Source organism: Tamandua tetradactyla, chromosome 19 (assembly GCF_023851605.1).
Source record: "Tamandua tetradactyla isolate mTamTet1 chromosome 19, mTamTet1.pri, whole genome shotgun sequence".
Lineage (NCBI taxonomy): Eukaryota > Metazoa > Chordata > Mammalia > Pilosa > Myrmecophagidae > Tamandua > Tamandua tetradactyla.
In genome coordinates this window covers 41,282,264-41,291,380 of record NC_135345.1, presented here as the reverse complement: position 1 = coordinate 41,291,380, position 9,117 = coordinate 41,282,264, and the positions used below count along the sequence as shown (strand labels likewise).

Below are 9,117 nucleotides of genomic sequence, written 5' to 3'. Positions count from 1 at the left end.
CTTTACAGATTACATCACCTGATATACAGATGATGTCAGATTCGTCACCCGATGTGACATCTCATTAATGAGGGAAACACAATGTCACAGCTGTGCCTAGCTCTTTTTCTTCTTAGATTTGAGGTTGAAGATGCCCTCAGAGTAGGTAAAGAGGAATAGAACTGTCCTCCCCGATGCAAGTGGGCAAGCTTCATAGTCTTCATCATACATAGCACTTACATGTTATACACAGACATCCCAGACCACGAATCTGCAGGGAGGAGTACCTCTGGGAAACAAGTCTGGAGGGCGTGAGCATCTCGCCTCTCTACCCACGGAGCAGGGCGGGGAGGGCAATAACTGGTCCAGTCATAAGGGGATTCAGCTTCCTCCGGACAAGAGGCGCCTACTTCCCAGAAGCTGCGCCTCGGGCGGTGTCTGACTAAACTCTGAGCCAAGAGCCCAGCGGGCGGGTCGAATCCACAAAGATGCACGCCCCGCGCGGGCCGGGACTGACCCGCAGGTTCGGTGGACTAAAAGCCGAGGTCGGCCCTCCCTCCTGTTGGGGAGACCGGAAGGGGGCCACGGGCTTCCGGCCGCCTCCTGCGGCAGCTTGCTAGGTGCCGGAGGCCCTGGCGGACCCACTGCGTACGCGGCCACCTTCTCAACGCCAAAAGCCGGACAGCTAAGACTCCCGGCTCCCAGAAGCTAATGAGTCTGGGCCTGGCTCCGACCTCCCGGTTCCACTGCACTCCAGAAGCCGGGTACCCGCAAGACGCGCCGCCCTGGGCCTAGCGGTGGAATAAAGCATGTAGCACCACCCCGCGCCGCTGGCGGCAGGGGCGTGGCCACTGAGCTGGCCGGCTGGGATTCGCACAGGATCGGCCCGGGGCGGGGACGGCCCCTCCTGGTCACGTAGCCCCGCCCCTGTTTCCCCGCCCCGGGAGTCTGCAGGAGACAGGGGCCGGACCACGCAGGCTGTGTCTGGCAGGAGGGGGAGCTGGGATGCAGTTGAGCGCTGAATCTGGGAGGGTCTGGATGCGAGGGAATGAAACCTCCGCCCTCTAGGGCAGAAGTCCTTAAATACGGGCTCGGGCCTGGGACTCGGGGTGCGGCGCTTGGCAGCCTGAGGCGAGGAGTGTTCTTTGAGTAGGGATCAGGCGTCGGAGAACGCGGGTGCAGAAGCTGCAGCGGTCGGAGCGCCCGGTAAAGAGCGGACGCTGTGCTTGGTGCTGGAAGAGGGTAAGCGCCTGACCTGGGCTGGCCCCTCCGCCTTCTCCCCGGGACACTCCAGAGCCCCGGCCAGAATGAGGAGACAGTGGCGTGGAACTGTGAACGCTGATCCCGGTCGTCCCCGCTTCCGGCCCCCAGGGCTTCCTGTCTCAAAACCCTGGTCTCCTGGTGGGCTCAGGGTGGGAAATGCCTTTTGGACTGACTGCCTTCGGGATGGGTTACCGCCTTCTGGATAGGTTACCATGGGCTTTTTATTGAAGACGTGTGAGTCTTCAACCCGTTTTCTGGCTTGAAGCAAATGAGATATCCCCGCCTCCCCAGAAAGCCGTAATCCCACCGAAGAAAGCGGTCTCTCGTTAGGGACCCCATTTTGGCCTCAGAGTCAGCCTTTTGTGTTTAGAGTCTACAAACCTGGGTGCTGCTGCTTTTCTGGTGTCTCTGGCAGCTCCTCTTAAAAGATCAAAAGGCAAACAAAGCCACGAAACTTTTTTGAGGGCGAAATCCCAAGACATTCTATCGTGCTATCCATGAGGATTTACCCTGGAATCTGTTTGGCCGCCCCACAATTTAATTGCTCTATTTGGAGTTAGGGAAGGCCTTTCTTGGGTGCTACAGGAGTCCATATTTGAGTGAGGCCTTAAAAAATTACACATCCCAATTCTAAGAGTTTTGAGAATTCTGATGTACAGAGAAGTTCACTTGCAGGAAGCTTTTCAGGAATATACGGAGAAGTATCTGTCTTTGCATACATTGTCCACTGACTGACGTCAAAGACACAGTAAGTCTTTGAGTTTCTTCAGATCCCCCAAGAAGTGGAGAACAGAAGTCTGGTCTGTTACTTCAGGGTGTTCTGGAAATGAAAGAGCTGACTGTCTGCTCTAAGATGTGCTTGTTTTAGTACCAGCATCTAATTTAAGGTAAGCGGTAGAAACCATGGTTGAAAGGATCACGTCTTCTCCCAGTGCTATACTCCTTTCTCTAGCATAAATGTTATGTAGGAATAAGTATACACCATTTCCCTCTTCCATTTGCACAGCTTTTTATGATATCCTTTAGATAAAAAGGTAACAAATCTTTCTTACTGATTACATATTTGCCAAAGCAGTGGAGGTGAGGAAGAGGCTTCTGTTAGTATTTAATTTTTAAAAGTGACTAAGGTGATGGGTGTAATTGATAAATGCAATCAAAATGCCCATTGCTTTAGCTCCTGGGTATGTTAGGCACTTATACACTGTCTACCGAAAAGGGGTAGGAGAATTGGTCATATTCTGCTTAGATTGTGGTAGGGCTTTCATTATATGTTAGCAACATCCTCTAAATTGAAATATTGATCTGAATTTATGAAATTTTAGATAAAGAGTAGTTTTGGAATGGCTTAGTTTGTTGTGACTTTCTCAAAATACATTGGTAAAAACTAATTTGAAAATGACTCATACAGTAAGTAAACAGTCCCATTTCTCTGACTGCACAGTAGAGTCAGAGGGTATATAAAAGTAGAAATTGAAAATGAAATCAAGACACCTGTGTCATGCAAAGTATATCACCAGCACAGTATCAAATTCATATTAAGTTTATTGAGGATTTTGTTGAAACTTCCAGTTGACAGTTAATTTGGATTTGTACTTATGGTACATCCAACTTCAGTAATTTTCCTATTTTCATCTATAAGCCATACTTCATATAAAATAGGAAAGAATACCCAAAATGATGTCATAAAACACATCCACCTGGATAATACAAATCTATCTGCCTTCAATATTTTACCTCATTTGCTGTGTATGATGCAGGTTGAAAATATGGTTCACAATGAAAATGGAGAAGAAGTAACTTTAAGAAGACATGCTGAATTTCTACCTAAAGAAAAGAGAGAATGATAGGATTCTAGCCAGTCACTGCAAAAATACCTTGATGAGATATCTGAATGAAAGCTATTTAATCAGCAGTCTTCTCAAAAAAAAAAAAGAGAGAGAGATTCTAGTGGAGAGTTAGTTGTTCATTTAATTAATATTTATTGAGAGCCTGCCTTTCCAGGTACTAAGGGTAGTAACAATGAACAGAAGCTGATAAGAACTGTTAGCCTGGATTCCCTTAATTAAACCAACCTCCTTGAACCCAGTAATTGCATCAAGTAGGCATTCAATCCATGTTTATTACAGGAGTGTTAGCAGAATTTGTCTTGATTGAGATTGAGGGCATAAAACTGTGCTGATAACCTTTTGGTAATGAGATTAAGTGGTAACCCAGAAAGATACTCTATTCCCAAAGTACTCTCAGATTCCACTTTTTAGGTATTATTTAGATGCAGTGGTTTTAATTAGAGAGGAAGGCTGGCTAGCTGAGCAGTTAGTCTTACAATGTGGTAGTTCTTCAGGATCATCAAAGGTCAGGATTTGATCTTTCAGCCTTACAAATTTGAAAGGTAGATTTGTTCCCATGGACCCAGAATTAATCAAGTTTTAGATTTTATTTATGATAATCAAGCTCTTAAGAGACTGGTGACTATCTAGAATGCAACTGTACTATTACACTAGGAGAATTTGATGCCAATGCCTAGAATATTTGTGTTTCTAGTTTAAGCCATCCCTTTCTATTATGGTTCTTGGGAATTTGAATTTATAAAGCAGCATAGCATCAGAACAAAGAATCTTTAGGGTATAAGTCATTCAAGCATGAAAAAGCCCTTTTTTGCTCCACCTCTCTGAAGCTAGAAAATTCCTAACCCCCATATTCCATGTCACTTTCCTCTCGATAGTGCTGAAATAAATACTGTGCAGTTTTTGTTCTTGACTCCCTTTTCCAGGCTGATAATCACCTATGTTCACATGTTTCTTTCTTCAGTGGAGTTTATTATATTTTAGTTATGTTAATATCAACATAACTTTATCATTGTTTTAAACTATTTCACCTGAAGTTGTTAAATTATGGCCTCATGGATTGCTATGGTTATACTTTCCCCTGAGGGGCATTCAAGACTTCACAGTTTAATTATTTGGAGACAATTAGTCTCACTTAATATCCGCTTTTTAGTCCAACAAGGCATTCTCCTCATTTTTCTGGACTCTTTTTTTTTTTCCTGGTATCTGAGCCCTTACTTATTCCCTCCCTCTCCTGTGGAATGTCCTTCTCCACTTACCTTTTCTTTCTAAATCCTATTCATTCTTGAGGCCAAGCTCAAGCTCATGTTCTCCACCTCCCTTGAAACCTTACTTGATTTTTTTTCTTTTGGACTTTAACACCAATTTTGCCATTTAATTGTTTATATTGTGGTGTATAATTTAACCACTTTACCAAGGTGTGAATAACTGCTTTTCTTCTTTTAAGTCAGCTTGTAAGTTAGCTTCTCAAAGAGTTCTTCTCTAATTACCATATCTAAAGTGGTTCTTTCTCTGCACTTATTTTCTTTATGTGGAACTTATCAATATTTAATTTATTTAAATATTTTTTATTGTTTGTACTGAATTTCAAATGTAGGATTTGTATGTGTATGTGTGTGTGTGCATGGTCCAAGAATTGAAGCCAGATCTCCCACAGGGAAGGCGAGCATTCTACCACTGAACCACCTGTGCACCCCAAACTACTATTATCTTGATTGTTTGCTCCCCTACTAGAATATAAGCTACGTAAGGGCAAAGACTGCCTCTGGTTTGTTATATCCATAGTACTGAGAACAATAGTGGCTGTTCTGTGGTAGGATATTTAATAAATATTTTTTATTACATTATTTCCCCAAATAAAGTACTTAAGGTTCAGGATCTATACTTCTCTATGGCTAAACTCTCCACCATGCCCACACAGTAGGCCTTTAAATTGGGAATATTACTTTTTATGAGGAAGGAAAAGGGAGTAGGTCTGGAGGAAGGTGAAGTAAATTTTCTGAAATTAGATGCTAAGCCTTTTCTGTTGCACAGGTAGGGGTGGCAGCAGTGAATGCTGGAGGCACACCTTGGTAAGCCTACTTAGGGCTCAGCTGTTTCCACCCACAGTGGGGGCTTTCCAAGAGAATTTTCCCCTGAACTTTAGCCACTGAGAAATTCCAGTGCACTCTCTTCCAATTTTAGTCAGGGTTTTCCAGAGAAACAAAACCAACAGATATATAAATATAAAAAGAACTGTAGGAGTTGCCTCACGTGACTATGGGGATTGGTTAGTCCAAATTCCATAGAGAGGGAGGTGTAAGTTGGAAACGCCAATAAAGGCGAAGTTCAGTTTCCTGGAGAGACTGGCTGGCTGAAGTATAGGCAGAAATTCTTTCTGACTTATGAAGTCCTTTCTGACTTCTGAAATCCTCCATTCTGACTTTTAAGACTGCCAGTAAATTAGATGCTGCTGAGGTCAGTCTCCTTTGTTGATTGCAGATGTAATTAGCCATAGATGCAAATGCAATCAGTTGACATAGATGTAAACCCATCTTGAAATTCCTCCACAGTAACAATCAGGCCCATGCTTGCTTGATCAAACAACTGGACACCATAACCTAGCCAAAGTTGCACAATAAATTAATCATCACCTCTCCCCTCATGCAGTCTCCATGTGTATTGAGCACTCATTGGCTGGAGATTAGTAAAGGGTAGAACTGAAAAGAAAGGAAGGATGGATAGTTGCCAAAAGAAAGTGTTCCTAAATTGAGTATTTTTGTTGAAATTAATCTTGTAGTCCTAAAAATTTAATAGGAATATATTTAGGTCATTAAGGAGAGAATCTACCAGATTTAGTAAGGACAACATTTCCTGGTAAGTGTCTCCACAAAGTGGAAAACAGAGCAACGGTTTAAAAGAAAAGTGGGTGATGGAGGAAGCCCTCCATGTCTTGAAATGGAAAGGTGTTTAGAATACATTAAATGTAAATGGTCTTTAGAAATAGTGTATATGGTATGCTACCATTAAAATTTACATATAGAATTATTAGGATATATATGTATTTAGCTGCATAAATAAACACTGGATGGATACACATGAGTTGGGGGATTGAATAAATAGGGATGGGATAGAGGTGAGACATTTAAGGGTATATACCTTGTTATGCAGATTTAATATTTGAACTATATGAATAAATTATTCAAAACAAAAAATGAATAAAATAAAAAACATTTCTTTATATAGCACTAGGAATATTACTTTCTTGAGTATAATCATGATAGATCTGCCCAATTTTATTATTTTGCTAAAATTCTATTCCTTTTTATAGTTTTTTTAAAGTCATTAGGGACCAGATTCTATGAATTGATATCTGCTGATCGTGGCCACTAAGGAATGATTTATAAACCAGAGTAATTGTTTATTAATACAGTGGGACTGCAAACAAACTAGGATATGTATATGGATTGGTCTGCTCATTCTCTTCCAACAGGGAAATCCACCCAGGGGCCTAATGTTATTTGATTAATACAGATTTAGATCACAGGTGTTGGATAATCTTAAAGAACGCTATCATTGTGCTTTGTGCATTGTATTAGTCAGAGTTCTCTAGAGAAACAGAATCAACAGGATATATATTACCACATTTTCTTTTAAGAAACTAGCTCATGCAATTGTGGGGGTCAACAAATTTGAAATCTGTAGGGAGAGCCTGGAGTTTGGAAATTCAGAAAGGAGTAGATGGTAAAGTTTTCTTCTATAAACCACAGTTCTTTAGAATTCAAGTAACTGTGATATCTGTATTTATATGATTTTTTTTCCTTCCTTGCTTTAATTTTTCAATTGGTTTGTGAAACGTATTGTACAAACAGGCTTTACGATATTTCTTAGATTTTTTTTTAGTATGTCTATGGATAAGCCAACTTAAATAGCCATTTTAGGTGGTTAAGATTCCCATATGTAATTGTAAAAATATTTATATCTTCATATTTTCCTTAAATCAGGAAAATAGTAACATAGGTCATTACTATAGCAATGTAGATATCTGTAAGAACTTTGTACTTGATATTTTGAGAACATTCAGTTTTGACAGCTGATCAAATGATATCTAAGTTAGTGTTTAATACTTAGAATATAAGAACTTTGCTATTTGAATGTGTGGATTTTTTTCTTTGTTGCCTTAATTTTAAATTGGTTTATGAAACTTACTGTGCAAACACAGGCTTTACAATGATTATATGGATACTTTATTTAAATATGCCTATGGTTAAGCTAAGATATGCATTGTTGGTGGTTCTAAGTGTATTGCTTGTTTTCTTAAATAAAAAAAAAAATTAACACACGCACAAAAACCCCACAGTTCTTGCTCTTAGGTCTTTCATCTTATTGGATGACCCTCTCTCACCACCACCACCACCACACACACACACAACTGAGGATAATCATCTTTGCTTAAAACCAACAAATTGTAGATGCTAATCACATCTACAAAATACCTACACAGCATCCTCCAGGCCAGGACTTGATGAAACAAATGAACACCATAACATTAAGACAGGTTGACACATAAAATTAACCATTACATGCATCTTTGTTTATAATAGGGATACACTTACCAGGCATTGTAATTAGGCCAGCCGTCCAGAGTACCTTCTTTAATGCATTCAGGAGTTTACCAACAAATTCTTAAATTCTCTAGTTACCATTTTCCTTCTCTTGGGAATCCATGAAAGGGCTAAATTGCGTGAATTCTGAGGTCTTAGAGAGGACTCTAAGAATTCTAATCAGTTTGACAGTTGTCATTCTCATTATAAATGGATAAATTCATTATTAGTGTGAATCAGTTAACCTAATAGCTTTTTAAAAACCTTTCAGAATCTGTGTGACAGCTTTTGGAACTATAGAAATTACCTTCTTTTAACCATCTCATGGTTTCTGATTATAGTTGAGATAGAATTTAAAGACCATTACCCTGTACCTAAAAATAAGCTGCTGAAACTGTATTAAGTTTATAAAATATAGTTTTAGAGGGCAATTCTGGGCTGCAGTTAAATTTTAATATCTCTCCTATTACTCTGAACCTGTTGTGAAGCTCACCTTTGTACCCTACCACTTAAGCAATAATTCCATCAGGTATTTACCTTGAACTGTTCCCTCAGCAGTTGAAGCTGTCCTAGTATATTAAAGACCTAAGTAATGTTCCTTTTTAGTTCCCTGCTTTCTAAGTATTGGGTCTAACCTTTGTGGCTGTTCTCCAGTAATATTGTCTCTATAATTCTTTCCATATATTTCATGCTAGTGCAGCCAAGAACAGATTAGGTCATCCATGCTATTTTTTATCTCAATTTTCATTAATTCCTATGAGTGAATTTGAGAAATCTTTCCAAATATGTTACTTTTTTGTTTTTTGTCTTTTAGAGTTTTTTGTTTTTATTTTTTAACTTTTTTATTGTATAATATGACATATATACAAAGCAAAGAAAGAAAAAGCAATAGTTTTTTTTTTAGAAATCATGCCGTTCTACATATGCACTCAGTAATTCTTAACATCATCACATAGATGCATGATCATCGTTTCTTAGTACATTTGCATCGGTTTAGAGGAACTAGCAACACAACAGAAAAAGATATAAAATGTTAATATAGAGAAAAGAAATAAAAGTAGTAATAATAGTAAAAAACAACAACAAAAAAAACCCCTATAGCTCAGATGCAGCTTCATTCAGTGTTTTAACATGATTACTTTACAATTAGGTATTATTGTGCTGTCCATTTTTGAGTTTTTGTATCTAGTCCTGTTGCACAGTCTGTATCCCTTCCGCTCCAATTACCCATTATCTTACCCTGTTTCTAACTCCTGCTGGACTCTGTTACCAATGACATATTTCAAGTTTATTCTCAAATGTCCGTTCACATCAGTGGGACCATACAGTATTTGTCCTTTAGTTTTTGGCTGGACTCACTCAGCATAATATTCTCTAGGTCCATCCATGTTATTACATGCTTCATAAGTTTATCTTGTCTTAAAGCTGCATCAGTAGTTTTTAAAGTA

At 39.6% G+C, this 9,117-nt stretch overlaps 1 protein-coding gene across 2 annotated transcripts in view; it reads left to right on the top strand.

Moving 5' to 3' along the window:
* The first annotated feature begins 911 nt into the window (after positions 1–911).
* The window catches only part of UGDH (UDP-glucose 6-dehydrogenase), a 35,254-nt gene continuing 27,048 nt past the window's right edge, over positions 912–9,117 (top strand). Inside the window, exon 1 of one of the 2 annotated variants that reach the window (XM_077136632.1) lies at positions 912–1,221. The gene's annotated coding sequence lies outside the window, so the exon portion shown is untranslated. Of the gene's footprint in view, positions 1,222–4,671; positions 5,943–9,117 lie in introns of those variants that run through there. The other variant, XM_077136633.1, reaches the window with a different exon arrangement.